General features: G+C 35.7%; 1 pseudogene; it reads left to right on the forward strand.

The window, feature by feature from the left end:
- The first annotated feature begins 1,295 nt into the window (after positions 1 to 1,295).
- Positions 1,296 to 8,018, forward strand: LOC111469270 (annotated as a pseudogene).
- The last annotated feature ends 11,449 nt before the right edge of the window (positions 8,019 to 19,467 follow it).

Genomic DNA, 19,467 nt, shown 5'->3' on the forward strand with positions numbered 1-19,467 from the left:
TTGAAAAATTTTATTGTTTTTTTGTTTTCATTTTGCAATGGTCAATTGGTCAAAATTGACTTCGTCATTTGTGGAGATTAAAGGGGATCGGGATTGAATCCCGGCCACAAACGTCTTTTGTCGGGAGACTATAAATATCTACAATATGTTATGTAAAAATCAGATTCGTTGATGAATGTAATTCAGATCTCAAATTGAGACGTTTCCCTTAGAAATCCGAGCATCATATTTGCCATTTCTAAGTTTCAAGCAATTCTTGTGGTAGAATTGCACCCGAACCATTCAATCAAGCCTTGATCAAGTTAGATTGTGGAGTGACTCAATTTAGAACAAGGTTCTAAATCTTGCTTCTAGATCTTCGATCGTAATCGGTAATCTAATTCTAGCCTTATCTCTTGGCTGATCCAAATTTTGCACAAGGAGGTGTTAATTACTTTGATTCAAGGGTTCTTGCTAAAATAAAAGCTCGTTGGGCTGAGGATTAGGGTTGTCTTATCAGTTTGGTATCAGAGCCTAGACTTGCATCTTTGTGGCCGACTCTAGAATTGACTCTAGAATTGATTTTATCTTTCATTTCTGCTCTTGTTTATCTTTTCTTTAAATTTGTCCATTTATTTTCTTGCTGTCATTTCAACCATTATTCATTAAATTTTCACTTTTTTCTCATTTTCTTCTTAAAGATCACGTTGAAATCTTGAAGTTTTTTTTTTTATGATATTTGTTCTTACGATTGTGATTATAGACGATATTTCTCATTTTTTTTAGATCATTTGGATGTTTATTTGAAGATCAAATAAACTTCGATTCACATCTTTTTCTTCATCCATCTAAATCTAGAATCGTTGTGTTTGATATATATATATATATATATATATATTTTTTTTTTTTTCTTTTCCTCATAATCTACCCTTGAAGATAACTTCTAAATTTCCCGAATTCTGTAAAAAGGAGAGTTAGATCGTTCTTAAAATCTTCACGTCCTTTCTTTTTGAAATTTTTTTCTTTCAGTGTGCAATTATATCCAAAGGTATCTTCGTGTCCCTTATTTTTTTTGTTTACGTCTTGTTTTATTTTGTTGTTATTTCATAATTAACTTATCTTGATTGCCTTGAATAGCTTGCTACTATCAGAATTGCTTTACCGATATATTAGCCTACCTTGATCATAATTTAGTCACTTTCCCAAACAGCCTACCTTTGTGTGTATGAACACGAGTGTCCCTGTGTCCCTGAGTGTAAAATCAGTGAGTTGAGTGTGTGAGGTCCTAAACATATTCCACTACTGTTTATACAATCATGAACCAAGATGGAGGAAATGAAGGGGAGATCAATGAAGCTAGGTGGAGAGAAGCACAGATCGGAACAATTACTCGTTTGAATCAAGTTATTAGTACATTGACAGACCAGATGAAACAAATTGAAATAGCCTTAGGTAATCTTCAAGGGAGGGAAGTACTCTTGAATGAAGGAGTTGAAAATGAAGAAGATGACAATGTCACTCTTTTAGAGGGACATAGTCCTAGGGGAGGGAGAGATGTCGGTCGAGGGAGAGGAAGAGTCAGAAGAAGGGGTAGAGAAATTTTAGCATAAAAAAGAATTGAGAGGGAGTACCAGTATGAGAGAGAAAAAGAAAAAGGAGTCGGGGGAGTAAAGCTAAAAATTCCAACTTTCTATGGGAAATCTGATCCAGAGGAGTATTTGCAATATGAGAGAAAAATTGAGCATGTCTTCGATTGCAACAATTTCAGTGAAGAAAGAAAGTTGAAGCTTGTTGTGGCTGAATTTTGTGATTACGCCATTATATGGTGGACATCTTTGAAATCAAAGTGGAGGAGAAATTATGAAGAACCAATTGAAACGTGGGAGGAATTGAAGACATTAATGAGAAAAAGGTACATTCCTAAGCATTATTCTCGAGTACTCAAGCAAAAACTCTATACTTTACAACAGGGATCCAAAAGTGTTGAAGAATATTATAAAGAAATGGAGACCCTTATGAATAGAGCATGCATTGATGAAGATGAGGAAGATACAATGGCTAGATTTCTTGGTGGGTTAAACCGACAACTTGCTCATCAGGTGGATAGGCAAGCGTACTTTGATATGCAAGAATTGTTACACCTTGCTGTCAAAATCGAAGGGCAACTAGCTTGGGAGAAGGAGAACTCCAAGAGGTATGGTATTTCAAAGTCTACTACTTTCAACACTTGGAAAAAGAATGAAAATATTGAAAAGATAGATTTCAAAGTTGGAGGCAAGTATGATCTTGACAAAAAGAACAAAGTTGAGACCTCCAAGGGTAAAGAGAAAGCGGAGGAATATAAGAAGATTCGAGAAAGAAATAGAGACATCAAATGTTGGAAATGTCAAGGTAGTGGTCATCTTAGTTGTGATTGTCCTAACAAGAGAGTCATGATCATCAAGAATGGACAAGTTGTCACAGATAGTGAGGAAAGTGACCATGATGAGCTAGTTGAAGAGGAAATCCAAGAGCATGAGGAGGAGCTAGAAGATGGGAGTCGTTTGATACTTGTAACCAGAAGACTTCTTAAAACTCAAGTTACAAAGAATGATGTTGATCAAAGAGACAACCTATTTCACACAAGGTGTTTAGTTAAGGGGACTCCTTGTAGTCTTGTAAATTGATAGTGGAAGCTGCACCAATGTCGTAAGTAGAATGCTGATCAAAAGATTGCTAATTCCAACCCAACACCATCCTAAACCTTACAAGCTTCAATGGCTCAATGATAGTGGAACAATGAAGGTAACTTCTCAAGCTTTAGTATCTTGTACTTGAGGAAAATATAAAGATGAAGTTCTTTGTGACGTTTTACCAATGCATGTTGGAGACATATTGCTTGGCCGACCATGGCAATTTGATAGGAGGGTTATGTATGATGGCTATTTGAATCGGTATTCTTGTGTAAAAGATGGTAGAAAAACCACTCTCGTGCCTTTGAGTTCTGCAAATGTATTTGCTGATCAATTAAAGTTGGAAGAAAAAAAGAAAGAGTTTGAGAAAAAAGAGTTGGGTGAAAAAAATAGAGAAAAGTCAACGAGAAAACCATAGTGAAAAAAAGAATGAAATTGGAGAAAAAGGAAAGAATGTGAGTTGTTTGGCTAGAGTTGGAGAGGTTAGAAGGGCAATGTTCTCACAAAAAACCATCTTTGTACTTGTGTATAAGGAAGGATGTTGGGTCTCTAACGATAATAATTTGTCTTTGCCTAGTATGTTTCAATCTCTTTTACAGGAATTTGATGACGTATTCCAAGATGAATTCCCTAAAGGACTACCTCTAATTAGAGGTATTGAACATAAAATAGACTTCATTCTAGAGGCGATAATTCCTGATAAGCCTGCTTATAGAGCCAACCCAACTGAGAATAAAGAAATTCGAAGGCAAAGTAGAGGAGCTTATGGAGAAGGGCTATATACGAGAGAGTTTGAGTCCATGTTCTGTACCAATCTTATTGGTGCCGAAGAAAGATGGAACGTGGCGCATGTGCGTGGATTATAGAGCCATCAACAAAATCACGGTAAAATATTGACATCCTATTCCTAGGCTAGACGATATGCTTGATGAATTGCATGGTTCATGTTTATTTACAAAGATTGACTAGAAATCTGGATATCATCAAATTAGAATGCATGTAGGAGACGAATGGAAAATCGCGTTCAAAACTAAGTTTGGATTGTATGAATGGCTTGTTATGCTTTTTGGGTTAACTAATGCTCCTAATACATTTATGCGCTTAATGAATCATGTTTTGAGAGAATATTTAGGAAAGCATGTTGTTGTGTATTTTGATGATATTTTAATTTATTCAAAGACCTTGCATGAGCATGTGGAGCATGTTAAGTTATTTTTTATTACACTTAGAAAAGAGAAACTTTATGCTAATTTTATTAAGTGTAGTTTTTGCATGGAAAAAGTTAACTTCCTTGGCTTCATAGTTGGTAAAAATGGAGTAGAAGTAGATGAAGAGAAAGTTAAAGCAATCAGGGATTGGCCAACACCACAAAATGCAAGTGACGTTCGTAGTTTTCTTGGGTTAGCTAGCGTCTATAGGAGATTTATAAAAGATTTTAGCACCATAGCTGCACTATTGAATGACTTGGTGAAAAAAAATGTTGTTTTTAAATGGGGAGATATGCAAGAGAATGCATTTAATGAGCTTAAGAATAAATTAACCAATGCACGATTACTTGTCTTGCCTAACTTTGATAAAACTTTTGAAATTGTGTGTGATGCAAGTGGTTTGGGCATAGGTGCTGTTTTGATGCAAGATGGCAAACCCGTAATGTATTTTAGTGAAAAACTAAATGGGGCACTATTGAATGACTTGGTGAAAAAGAATGTTGTTTTTAAATGGGGAGATATGCAAGAGAATGCATTTAATGAGTTTAAGAATAAATTAACCAATGCACCATTACTTGTCTTGCCTAACTTTGATAAAACTTTTGAAATTGAGTGTGATGCAAGTTGTTTGGGCATAGGTGCTGTTTTGATGCAAGATAGCAAACCGGTAATGTATTTTAGTGAAAAACTAAATGGAGCAACATTGAACTATCCTACCTATGATAAAGAATTGTTTGCTTTAGTTCGCACATTGCAGGTGTGGCAACATTATTTATGGCCTAGAGAATTTGTGATCCACTCTGATCATGAAATGAAGATCAACAAGATGGGGTAAAATCTATTGGTTGCAAATGGATCTATAAGAGAAAACGAGACCAAACCGGTAAGGTACAAACCTTTAAAGCTCGACTTGTAGCAAAGGGTTATACCCAAAGAGAAGGGGTGGACTATGAAGAAACCTTCTCTCCTGTTGATATGCTTAAATCGATTAGAATACTCTTGTCTATTGCTATTTATGAAATTTGGCAAATGGATGTTAAGACAGCCTTTCTAAACGGCAATCTTGAAGAGAGTATCTATATGGCTCAACCAGAGGGGTTCATTGAACAAGATCACAAGCATAGGGTTTGCAAGCTTAAAAGATCCATTTATGGGTTGAAGCAAGCATCTCGATCCTGGAATATAAAGTTTGATACCGCGATCAAATCTTATGACTTTAAACAAAATGTTGACGAACCTTGTGTTTATAAAAGGATAGTCAACTCTACAGTAGCTTTCCTAGTGTTGTACGTTGACGATATTCTTACTCATTAGGAATGATGTGGGATTTCTGACTGACATTAAGCATTGGCTAGCGACACAATTCCAAATGAAAGATTTAGGAGAGGCTCAGTTTGTTCTTGGGATTTCTGACTGACATTAAGCATAGGTGCTGTTGATGGCAAACCCGTAATGTATTTTAGTGAAAAACTAAATGGGGTAGCATTGAACTATCCTACCTATGACAAAGAATTGTTTGCTTTAGTTCGCACATTGCAGGTGTGGCAACACTACTTATGGCCTAGAGAATTTGTGATCCACTCTGATCATGAAAGCTTGAAGTATCTTAAGGGTCAAACCAAAACTGAACCGTAGGCATGCAAAGTGGGTGGAGTTTATTGAAACATTTCCGTATGTCATCAAATATAAGCAAGGTAAGAATAATGTGGTAACTGATGCATTATCTAGAAGGTACAATATTTTTACTTCTCTCAGTTCAAAAATTCTTGGATTTGAGCATATTAAAGAATTATATCGAGATGACCACGACTTTGGAATTATTTATGCATCTTGTCTTACAAAAACAGCTGTAGATGATTTTTATAGGTTTCATGAATTCTTATTCAAGAAAAGTAAGCTTTGTATACCTAAATGCTTTATCGGAGATTTTCTTGTTAAAGAAGCACATGGTGGTGGCCTAATGGGACATTTTGGGAATAATAAAACATATAATATGTTGCACGAACACTTCTTTTGGCCGAAAATGAAGCATGGTGTTCATAAATTTTATAGTCAATGCTTTAAATGCAAAGAAGCTAAATCTAGGTCACAACCAAATTAATTGTACACTCCTTTGAATGTACCTAATGAAAATTAGACTAATAAATCTATGGATTTTGTTTTTGGTTTACCGCACACTAAAAAGGGTAAAGATAGTATTTTTGTTGTGGTAGACAGATTTAATAAGATGGCTCTTTTTATTGCATGTAACAAGACGGATGATGCAAAACATGTTGCTGACTTATTTTTTAGGGAAGTAGTACGATTACATGGAATCCTTAGAATAATTGTTAGTGATAGGGATGCTAAATTTCTAAGTCACTTTTGGAAAGCGTTGTGGGGTAAATTGGGTACCAAATTGTTGTTTTCAACTACATATCATCCTCAGACAGATGGACAAATTGAGGTGGTTAATATGTTACATGAACACTTCTTTTGGCCGAAAATGAAGCATGATGTTCACAAATTTTGTCGTCAATGCTTTAAATGCAAAGAAGCTAAATCTAGATCACAACCAAATGGACTGTACACTCCTTTCAATGTACCTAATGAACCTTGGACTAATATATCTATGGATTTTGTTCTAGGTTTACCGCACACTAAAAAGGGTAAAGATAATATTTTTGTTCTGGAAGACAAATTTAGTAAGATAGCTCATTTTATTGCATGTAACAAGACGGAGGATGCAAAACATGTTGCTGACATATTTTTTAGGGAAGTAGTAAGATTACATGGAATCCCTAGAATAATTGTTAGTGAAAGGGATGCTAAATTTCTAAGTCACATTTTGAAAGTATTGTGTGGTAATTGGGTACCAAATTGGTGAAAGGGATGCTAAATTTCTAAGTCACATTTTGAAAGTATTGTGTGGTAATTGGGTACCAAATTGTTGTTTTCAGCTACATGTCATCCTCAGACGGATGGACAAACTGAGGTGGTTAATATGTTGCATGAACACTTCTTTTGGCCGAAAATGAAGCATGATGTTCACAAATTTTTTAGTCAATGCTATAAATGCAAAGAAGATAAATCTAGGTCACAACCAAATGGACTGTACACTCCTTTGAATGTACCTAATGAACCTTGGACTAATATATCAATGGATTTTTTTCTTGGTTTACCGCACACTAAAAAGGGTAAAGATAGTATTTTTGTTGTGGTAGACAGATTTAGTAAGATGGCTCATTTTATTGCAGGTATCAAGACGGACGATGCAAAACATGTTGGTGACATATTTTTTAGGGATGTAGTAAGATTACATGGAAAGATTACATGGAATCCCTAGAATAATTGTTAGTGAAAGGGATGCTAAATTTCTAAGTCACATTTGGAAAGTATTGTGGGGTAATTTGGTACCAAATTGTTGTTTTCAACTACATGTCATCCTCAGACGGATGGACAAACTGAGGTGGTTAATATGTTGGATGAACATTTCTTTTGCTACATGTCATCCTCAGACGGATGGACAAACTGAGGTGGTTAATATGTTGGATGAACATTTCTTTTGCCCGAAAATGAATCATGATGTTCACAAATTTTGTACTCAATGTTTTAAATGCAGAGAAGCTAAATCTAGGTCAAAACCAAATGTTCTGTACACTCCTTTGAATGTACCTAATGAACCTTGGACTAATATATCTATGGATTTGGTTCTTGGTTTACCGCACACTAAAAAGGGTAAAGATAGTATTTTTGTTGTGGTAGACAGATTTAGTAATATAACTCATTTTATTGCTGTAACAAGACAGACGATGCAAAACATGTTGCTGACTTATTTTTTAAGGAAGTAGTAAGATTACATGGAATCCCTAAAATAATTGTTAGTGATAGGGATGCTAAATTTCTAAATCAATTTTGGAAAGTATTGTGGGGTAAGTTGGGTACCAAATTGTTGTTTTCAACTACATGTCATTCTCAGACGGATGGACAAACTGAGGTGGTTAATAGAACATTAGGAGCATTGCTTAGGGCTATTATTTCTTAGAATATTAAGTCTTGGGATGAATGTTTGCCATTTGTAGAGTTTGCATATAATATAGAAATTCATAGTACAACTCATTGTTCTCCTTTTGAAGTTGTTTATGGATTTAATCCACTTACACATCTTGATTTGCTTCCTATTCCTTCTAATATGTTTGTGAGTTACGCAGCCACAAGTAAGGCAGACTTGATCAAAACATTGCACAAGGAGGTGAAGGATAGAATTGAGACCCAAAATTTCAAAGTTGCTTCAAGGATTAACAAAGGACGGAAGGAAATCATTTTTAAACTTGGTGACTGGGTTTGGATACATTTTCGCAAGGAGCGATTCTCGGAGACTTTTCAGTACTTTCTACTTTCAATGTTGCTGACTTAAGTCGTAGGTGATGATTTTTCTGATTCAAGGACAAATTCTTTTGAAGAGGGGGAAGGTTGCTGACTTAAGTCTGAGTTTTCTGATTTGAGGATGAATCATTCGAGGACGAATCCTTTTGAAGAGTGGGAAGGTTGATGATTCGAGGACGAATCCTTTTGAAGAGGGGGAAGGTTGCTGACTTAAGTCTGATTTTTCTGATTCAAGGACGAATCCTTTTGAAGAGGGGGAAGGTTGCTGACTTAAGTCCATTTGATGTGGGTGATGATTTTTTTGATTCGAGGAGGTTGAATCTGATTCCAGGATGAATCCTTTTGAAGAGGGGGAAGGTTGCTGACTTAAGTCCTTTTGATGTAGGTGATGATTTTTCTGATTCGAGGACGAATCCTTTTGAAGAGGGGGAAGGTTGCTGACTTAAGTCCTTTTGATGTAGGTGATAAGTTTTTTGATTCGAGGACGAATCCTTTTGAAGAGGGGGAAGGTTGCTGACTTAAGTCCTAATGATTTTTCTGATTCGAGGACGAATCCTTTTGAAGAGGGGGAAGGTTGCTAACTTAAGTCCTTTTGATGTAGGTGATGATTTTTTTGATTCGAGGACGAATCCTTTTGAAGAGGGGGAAGGTTGCTAACTTAAGTCCTTTTGATGTAGGTGATGATTTTTCTGATTCGAGGACGAATCCTTTTGAAGAGGGGGAAGGTTGCTAACTTAAGTCCTTTTGATGTAGGTGATGATTTTTCTGATTCGAGGAAGAATCCTTTTGAAGAGGGAGAAGATGATAAGAATCATTTGTAGAATTAGAAGCTGATACAATTGACGAAGGACATTTGTAGAATTAGAAGCTGATACAATTGACGAAAGACGAATCCTTTTGAAGAGGAGGAAGATGATAAGAATCATTTGTAGAATTAAAAGCTGATACAATTGACGAAGGACACGAGTGAAGCCTAATAGATTTCAAGTTTATTTCTTTAGCCACTCAAACTTATCAACATTTGTTGAAAGATTTTATTATTTTTTTGTTTTCATTTTGCAATGGTCAATTGGTCAAAATTGACTTCGTCATTTGTGGAGATTAAAGGGGATCGGGATTGAATCCCGGCCACAAACGTCTTTTTTCGGGAGACTATAAATACCCACAATATGTTATGTAAAGATCAGGTTCGTTGATGAATGTAATTTAGATCTCAAATTGAGACGTTTCCCTTAGAACTCCGAGCCTTATCTCTTGGTTGATCCAAATTTCGCATAAGAAGGTGTTAATTACTTCGATTCAAGTGTTCTTGCTAAAATAAAAGCTTGGATCGTTGGGCTGAGGATTAGGGTTGCCTTATCACAACCTTCTCCTGTTTCAACCCTGAGTGTTATCTCTCCGTCCGCAAGCATTCTCCAAGAGCTAGTTTCCTGGTAAAAAGAACAAATATGATTAGTGGCCCCTGAATCTAGTATCCAAGTTGAGTTATCATACTCTACTAAACATATTTCTACAACGAGTAAATCATATTTATCTTGTTGTGTCTTTTCAGCTTTCTTCTCTGCAAGGTATTTTGAGTAGTTTCTCTTCGAGTGCCCATTTTCGTTGCAATGGAAACATTTTCCTTTATCTGCCTTTTGAGCCTCGTGTTTGCGGTTAGTAGGAATCTTATTTTTCCCTTTACCCTTCTTCTTCTTCATCAAAACACTTTTAGAAGTTGAAGGTTCAGACTTTTTTTTGGAGGACGATCCTCGTTGCAATTTCTTGGAGATAGCAACATTTGCTTCTCCTGTACGTCCCTTGTTCGTTAAGAGGGACTGATAAATCTGTAGCTCACTGAGAAGAGCAGTCAAGTTATATTCTATTTTCTTCATCACCACATTTGTGCGGAACTGGAAGAAGCTCTTCGGAAGAGACTCCATGATAAAACTGACTTGACTCTTCTCATCAATGATAGCTTCATTTTCTTTTGCCACATTGAAATGGACCATCATGTCCAGGACATGTTCTCTAACTGAGGTCCCTTCTATCATACGGCAGTTGTAAATGTATTTTATGGCTTCATGTCGAAGGGAGAAGGACGGTTGTCCAAACATCCCTTTTAGAGATTCCATAATCTCTTTAACAGTACCCATAACATCGTGTTTCTTAGCCAAAACATCAGATATGCTGGCTAGAATGTACACTTGGGCTTTGTCATTTGCCTTTATCCATCTGTCATACGCATCCCGAACTGTTCGGTTTGCATTTGAGCTAGGGTTTGGAGGACATTCCTCAGTTAAAACAAACCCTAAATCATCCATTACCAGTATTGTGTTTAGGTTTGATTTTCAAGTTGCATAATTGTCCTCGTTGAATTTCTCAGAAGCGAGTAATTGTACTATTGAGTTTGTCATGCTGTGATATAAAAAAAAATTCTATTAGTGATTTGACTTAATCCTGTTTAATCCAATCAGTTTTAGCAAATGTAATAATGTACCCAAAAAAATTATTAATTTGCAACGATACTTTAGTGAGTTAGAGCAACTGCTACCGAGGGGTAGTCAATCACTCATTCACTAAACCAAGACATTCTTGACTTAAAACACTAATCCCAGAATAACTCTTGGTCCTATAGTGTTTTAGTTATCGTTATTTTTGTCAAGAATATACTAACTCTTAGTAATTCTTCGCAAGTGTGACCCACCAATTTCAGACCTCATAGATCGGTCTCAACAACGCTATCGAATGACAAAGCCAAATTTGAGAATGGACCTAAGAAATCCTATCCATTTCTGGAGTTTCCGTTGTTTCGACTCCCATGTTACGACCCTCCGGATGGGTAGTTGCTCTAGGGCAACATGCAGGCAGAACATGGGAATCTCACGGTGCAACCTAGTGGTGGAGACCATAAGACGTGTTGATATACTTCCTTCTTCCACTTACTATAAATACTTTCTCTATTCTCTTTGTTATTGACTCATGCAAATACCTTCCGAATGGAGGACGCTCCTAGGGTGACACGAGGCCGAGCATGAATCTCACGATGTGAATTTTTCAGAGAGCGTGAAAAGGAAAATGATGTATCTCATAGACCTTTTTCCTCCCACTAAGTATTTTAGACGGTTGGGTATACTCATTACTTAGGTATATTTCGGCTAATTAAATATAACCTAAGTCTAGGTGATTTTTCAAAAACATACATCACTCAAGCATGCTCATAAAACTGGGCTAACTAAGCTCAAGTACTAGTCCGATCTCCAGATAGTAGGTGTTTCGTAAACCATCAACTTAAGTACCTCCAGCCTTAGACAAGATCGTGCCAGGTGAGCTTTCTTGTCAGCACAATTTTACAAGACATCGACCTATTTTAACTATTAAAATTGATCGTGCTTGGTTCTGAACCTTAAGTGAGCATGCACTTATCTTCATTATAGATTTTAACGTGTATCTCGTTTTATAACGTTGAGAATAACCTATAACATGCATCTAACATGCTTTATATAACAATTATATAATCATCCATTCAATGCAATAATATAACAATTTATATCTATCACTCATGGAACCCTAAACATGCATACTATACATTATAACACTTATAACATACTTGGAATAGATGAAACATGCTTAGCCTAGGGTGGGATTTTAAATCTATATGACATACTTTATGCATATACATTTTCTATTTAATTAAAACATACATTCATAATGCATAATTAGTTAAACACACTAAAGTGGGTTGGTTTTGGCATTTTAAAGCAAGCAATTAACTAAATTATTACATTAATAATTAAAAATAACTTGAACCGCTCCCAAGGATCACGAACTGGGTGAACCAACCCTTAAAATCGTTGAACCGGACATCAAAGGCAGGAAAAACACCCGAAATGCCTCTTCCATCTTCTTCTTCGGTTCAGCTTGCTATCTCTTCCATTTTCGATCAATTACAACCTAGAATGGACTCTAATGACTCCATAAAAATTACAGATCTTTCTTCATTCATTAAAGCCCATACACATTAGGCTTATTACAATAATTGTATCAAATGTAAATATAAAAAAAAAATGCCAAAACCAAAACCATCCACTTTAGGGACCACAGAATTTCATTCATGAAATGGTACCCACCATGATCAAATTAATGTAAAAAAGTGCTTAAAACCTAGCTCTGATACCAATTGATGGTGTTAATATAACACATGCGGAAGCAATTTGGATCTTAGGCACTTTTAGAACATCAATTATAGTAAATAACTAGCATGTTCATAAATATTAAAACTTAATGAATTTGAATACTAACCTTTTGTAGTTCAAATTCCTTTTTCCTCACGAACCGGTTTCGAACCACCACTAGTGTCTTCTCCACTATCCTCCGGCCCTAGAACGGGATTGTGGAATCCGGTGAGTGACTAAACTTGGGAGGGATTTAGTATATATGAAGAGAGAGCTTGTGAGAATTTTCTCAAGGTCAAACTTGTGGGGTTTATTTGGCAACCATGCAAGTTTGGTTAAACCAAATTTTGACACCTCAAAATTTCACTAACATGGATTTTTCTATTAAATGAAGTCAACATTTTGACTTCCTTCATTTTAATTCAACAATTAATTTGAATAATTAATTTCAAATTAAAGTAACATTAACTGATTAATTAAACTATTTAATTAATATTTAATATTAATTCAAATTCTAATCCCAATCAATTTCGACACATAATTGATTAAGATATTTAAATCTTATTTAAATATCTCAAATTCTCTCTTTTTGTTTAATTCGTAAATAAAACAAAAATACAGTTAAATATATCGTGTATATATAGAGCATATTCCCTAATTTGAATTCGAACACATCGAACTCACTCGCCACACTGTTCTATGGTTTAGTCCGATATAAGCTAGCAGAGGGACCTAATGGACCTATATATCATGGGCTCCAACGATCCAAGATTAACTAGTTAAACTCATTAACCTTGTTAACCAACATTCGTTAACTACTAGGACACTTCACTATAGCCTAGTAGTTGCACTCCCCTTACTATAGATATATTTTTGTCCATTTGATATAACCATAATTAGTAAGTTGATCATTCACAGGTTATTTGTAACTAGAACTGGGTCAATTAGCCGTTTTACCACTGAAGTTACTTCTTGTTTCTTATGTCCCACTGATCCTCTTATGAACAATTGGTTTGTGGTCCAACCAGTAAACCAAATCCCTCTCAGGCTAATGAGTGGGTGGGGCCCCTTGTTCAAAACCTGGAGTCAGTACTTAAGGGAACTACCTCTCTTCTATCCCTAAAAGTGGGTAGGAGCGAATTCCATCTTGCATCCCACGTCCCCAGCTATTCACCCAGTCTTACCCCTGAAATGGGAGGCCTATTGAGTCGGCGAACTCGAGCCACTCTCACCCATGCAAATCTAAGGATATTTAAATAAACAGGAGTTCATGGTTAGCTCAGGATTAAGATCGAGTTACCTAGGTCATCGAATGAAAAGAAAATCAGTCTCAACAATAAATGACATTATAGAGAGAGTGATTTTCTTCATGGTCCCATCTTATGCAATACTCATTGCATAAGACTCCCCCACTCACATGTCTCCACATGTACAATTTTAGTGATCACATTTTTTATATCATATACAAAAGTGGGCTGCATCCATAGTGTCCCCAGAATAAGGTACTCAGCCTTATCCTTATACTATAGATCATTTTGACTATGTACTTGAACATGATCAACTCTTATGTCTCTACATATAGTTCAAGTAATCACACTATAGCCAGAGTGTTCTTAGTTTATTGGATTTAGATTAATGATCGTAAAGTTCACTTTATTCAATAACAATCTTTACTGAATAAACATCAATAATAACTTTATTGAAAATAGAATATGTCTTTGTTTACAAACTATGAGTTTTAGGACATAAAACCCAACAAGGTTAGTATTCAAATTCATTAAGTTTTAATACTTATGAACATGCTAGTTATTTACTATAATTGATGTTCTAAAAGTGCCTAAGATCCAAATTGCTTCCGCATGTGTTATATTAACACAACCAATAACATTCATATTTAATGGTTATAATTAACCATTATGTAATTGTAACCTAAAGTAAATAAAAAGTCTTAAAATACATTAATGAAATACAATAACTCTAAATTAGTCTAAAATGTAATCCACTAAAAATTTATAACAATCAAACTTCATTCTTTTTCAATGTGGCATGAATTGAAACATCTTTTGATAATTTTGACAATCTTTTCTTCACATCTTCATTGAAGTATATTCTATAATTGATGTCTTTTGGTTCATATCACAAAGTTTTCTAATAAGAGGAGTGAAGGAAGGCTCCAAGTCTATGTATACAGCTTAGTATCGCATACTCTAAACTTGAAAGGAAAGAGAGGCCTTTCTCCGATCATGCCTTATCCATCCATGTCATTCCTCACCTTCGAGCTCACGTTTATGTTCTAAAGATAGATTCTCGCTAAAGGAGTCTGATCCCAACCCATTTCCATTTCTCCCATCAAGTAAGCATCAGAGGTTGTCAAAGCCTGTTTTTCAGTAAGAAAGCTTAGGAAAGAAAGCAGGACTAGTGAAAGGAAGCACTATCGACTTTAGCAGGAGTCTTGAAAGTAGTAGTCTTTTAAGTCAGTTTCTTGGCAGGAATCTAATTAATCAAAAGCATTAGTCCTCCGGTTTCAAGGGCTAATTTACGATAGCGGTCCAGGCGTGCAATTGTTTAGCCTCTTAGAGTTGTCCCGAAGGATCTTTCTAGTTGCTTCTTTCTTGTAAAAAGTATACGCGGTTCGGAGTGAGTTTGCATATGGTTGTAATAAGTTAAGAGAACAACCATTGATTAAGAAAGGAATTTCTACTACAGCTTTGTTGCTTTGGTTTAGTAGTCCGCGTTAGCAAGCAGTTCAACTATGGCTATGTAAAACCTTATGCAACTGTTTTCAGTAGTACGCCTAGAAAAAACCAATATTTTTTTTCCTAGGCTAAGAGTGAAAAGGTACTGGTACAAAGATCTTAGCCTTTCAAAAGAGATGTGCGAACGCTAGTCCTAACTTGAGTTAAGTAGTCATCAATAGAAAGATACAAAAAAACATGAAGGAATGCTTAGATTCACTCTAGTATACACTCCAAAGCCAAGCTTGACGAAGGGATCGGAAGGTGATTTTGATGCCTCACACAGGCAATTTCGCTAGGCTAAGCAGATAAGACAGGATTGAACTAAGAGAACGACTATTCCTATCATCAAGAAAGTAGGCTCCATCAATAAATTACTTGACCCTGAATAACCTCAAAGAGCATCCTTTAAAGCGGGGGTGCCGGGCTCAACTTCTTAACTAGTATGGAGCAATGTCCCTATGCTATCTTCGTCTCCCTTTACTTAGTCTTTGTCTTTTTCTTTCCTTGATTCTCGTCCTTGGTCCTTCTTTCTCTTCTTGCTCAAGATGGTCGATTTCTGCTGTCGACTACCTATGCCTGCCCGCTTCTTTCTCGACTATCTTTTTGCACTCTGTCGAATTCCTATTTTTCTGAATCCTATTAGAATCCAAGAGAGAAATTGGAGAGGAGAGAAGTAGCGAGACTGTAAAGGTAAAGAAAGGATAGGTGAACCCGAGTGAAAGAGTGAAATCAGGAGAATTAATCTTTCTTCTTCTTTTCTTACTGTTCAATCTGGTGAATGAATCTTCCGTCTTTGTTTACAGGAGAGTTAAAGAGTGAAAGGTGAACAATCACTTCCTTCGAATAACTCACAAGAACAGAAGGGAGAATGAATTCATCTTTCATGTTTACTGTTCAAGAAAGGAGAAGAGAAAGAATAGTGAATGAAATCCTCGTTCAAGAATAGTGAAAGAAAAACCTATTTACTTGGTTCAAGAGTGAACAAATTGAAAGAAGGAATCTCATTAATATTTCGTCTTGACTGACTGTGAAGGAAAATTAGTGTTTAGTTGAGTCTTGACTTGAAACACTTGAAGGTTCAGGGGAAGATCAAGAATTAATCGAGAGGATTGACTTGAAACACTTTCAGGGGAAGGTTCAGGTTTTCTCTTGAGTCTTGACTTTGAAACACTTGAAGGTGAAGGGAAAGGTGAAAAAGTAATAGTCCTGTTCAGTCTCATTAATCTTTCTTCTGATTCTCATCCTGTTAAATTACCTATAGCTCTAAAGATTAGGGAATGATAGAATTTATTTATTGATGTTCCTAAAGAGTGAAAGAAGAAGAAAATGACCAAAAAAATAGGGAGAGGATAGCATTTTAGAATTCATGGTCCTTACACAAGTTCAATCAGTCAAAGGTTTTCTCTTTCGGCTTTCATTTCGTCTTGACTGACAGTTTACTCTCTCTCTTTCCTTTCTTGCTGGCTTGAACTGCTTGCTCTTTCTCCTTTCTTTCTTGCTTTCGTCTTTCCTTCCCGAATTTCACTGTAAAGTCGGATAGTCAAAGTGTTTCGGTTCTAGTTCAGTAGCTCTCAGTTCTTGTTCCGGATTGAATTGACTCTCATGTATAGGTTCAGGTTCCTTCGCTTCTCTTTCTTTCGGGCTGGCTTGATGATTTATAATATTATTTCCAAGAAACAGAGTGCATAAAACAGTAAAAGAGTTCTTCAAATGAAAATCCTACTTCGGAAACCAAAATATGGAACGTTTGAAGTACGTGCTAAAAAAACATAGTCAGGGTGACGTTTTTCGAAAGTTTTGTGAGGAATGACTAGGCTTGATGATTTAGAATATTATTTCCAAGAAACGGAGTGCATAAAATAGTAAAAGAGTTCTTGAAATCGAACCCTACTTCGGAAACCGAAATATGGTACGTTTGAAGTACATGCTAAAAAAACCTAGTCACGGTCGACGTTTTTCAAAAGTTTTGGGAGGAATTATTAGTCTTGACGTTTTAGAATATTATTTTGAAGAAACAGAGTGCATAAAACAGTAAAAGAGTTCTTCAAATCGAACCCTACTTTGGAAACCCAATTATGGAACGTTAGAACTACGTGCTAAAAAAACATAGTCAGGGTGACGTTTTTCGAAAGTTTTGTGAGGAATGACTAGGTTTGATGATTTAGAATATTATTTCCAAGAAACGGAGTGCAGAAAACAGTAAAAGAGTTCTTCAAATCAACCCTACTTCGGAAACCCAAATATGGAACGTTTGAAGTAAGTGCTAAAAAAACCTAGTCACGGTTGACGTTTTTCTAAAGTTATGTGAGGAATAATTAGGCTTGACTATTTAGAATATTATTTCGAAGAAACAGAGTGCATAAAACAGGAAAAGAGTTCTTGAAATCGAACCCTACTTCAGAAACCTAAATATGGAACGTTTGAAGTACGTGCTAAAAAAACCTAGTCATGGTCGACTTTTTTCGAATGTTTTGTTTTGGAATGATTAGGCCTGATGATTAATAAAAGAATTTCAAAGAAATGGAGTGCATTAAACTGTAAAAGAGTTCTTCAAATTGAACCCTATTTCGGAAACCCAAATATGGAATGTTTGAAGTACGTGCTAAAAAAACCTAGTCACGGTCGACGTTTTTCGAAAGTTTTGTGAGGAATGACTAGGCTTGATGATTTAGAATATTATTTCGAAGAAACAGAGTGCATAAAACAGTAAAAGAGTTCTTCAAATCGAACCCTACTTCGGAAACCCAAATATGAAACGTTTGAAGTACGTGCTAAAAAAACCTAGTCACGGTCGACGTTTTTCGAAAGTTTTGTGAGGAATGACTAGGCTTAATGATTTAGAATATTATTTCGAAGAAACGAAGTGCATAAAACAATAAATGAGTTCTTCAAATCGAACCTCACTTCGAAAACCCAAATATGGATCGTTTGAACTACGTGCTACAAAAACATAGTTAGGGTGACGTTTTTCGAAAGTTTTGTAAGGAATGACTAGGCTTGATGATTTAGAATATTATTTTCAAGAAACGAAGTGCATAAAATAGTAAAAGAGTTCTTCAAATCGAACCCTACTTCGGAAACCCAAATATGGAACGTTTGAAGTACGTGCAGTAAAAGAGTTCTTCAAATCGAACCCTACTTCGGAAACCCAAATATGGAACGTTTGAAGTACGTGCTAAAAAAACCTAGTCATGGTCGAAGTTTTTTGAAAGTTTTGTGAGGAATGACTAGGCTTGATGATTTAAAATATTACTTCCAAGAAACGGAGTGCATAAAAGAGTCAAAGAGTTCTTCAAATCGAACCTTACTTCGGAAACAAAAATATGGATTGTTTGAAGTCGTGCTAAAAAAACCTAGTCACAGTCGACGTTTTTCAGAGGTTTTGTGAGGAATTATTATGCTTGATGATTTAGAATATAATTTCGAAGAAATAGAGTGCATTAAACTGTAAAAGTGTTCTTCAAATCGAACCCTACTTCGGAAACCCAAATATGGAATGTTTGAAGTACATGCTAAAAAAACCTAGTCACGGTCGACATTTTTCAAAAGTTTTGGGAGGAATTATTAGTCTTGACGTTTTAGAATATTATTTCGAAGAAACGGAGTGCATAAAACAATAAATGAGTTCTTCAAATCGAACCTCACTTCGAAAATCCAACTATGGAACGTTTGAACTACGTGCTAAAAAAACATAGTCAGGGTGACGTTTTTTGAAAGTTTTGTGAGGAATGACTAGGCTTGATGATTTAGAATATTATTTCGAAAAAACGGAGTGCATAAAACAGTAAAAGAGTTCGTCAAATTGAACCCTACTTCGGAAACCCAAATATGAAACGTTTGAAGTACGTGCTAAAAAAACCTAGTCACGGTCGACGTTTTTCGAAAGTTTTGTGAGGAATGACTAGGCTTGATGATTTAGAATATTATTTCCAAGAAACGGAGTGCATAAAACAATAAAAGTGTTCTTCAAATCGAACCCTACTTCAGAAACCCAAATATGGAACGTTTGAAGTACGTGCTAAAAAAACCCTGTCACGGTCGACGTTTTTCAAAAGTTTTGGGAGGAATTATTAGTCTTGACGTTTTAGAATATTATTTCGAAGAAACAGAGTGCATAAAACAGTAAATGAGTTCTTCAAATCGAACCCTACTTCGGAAACCCAATTATGGAATGTTTGAAGTACGTGCTAAAAAAACCTAGTCACGGTCGACGTTTTTCGAATGTTTTGGAAGGAATTATTAGTCTTGACGTTTTAGAATATTCTTTCGAAGAAACAGAGTGCATAAAACAGTAAATGAGTTCTTCAAATCGAACCCTATTTCGGAAACCCAATTATGGAATGTTGGAAGT

This window comes from Cucurbita maxima, unplaced genomic scaffold (genome assembly GCF_002738345.1).
Source record: "Cucurbita maxima cultivar Rimu unplaced genomic scaffold, Cmax_1.0 Cma_Scf00039, whole genome shotgun sequence".
NCBI lineage: Eukaryota > Viridiplantae > Streptophyta > Magnoliopsida > Cucurbitales > Cucurbitaceae > Cucurbita > Cucurbita maxima.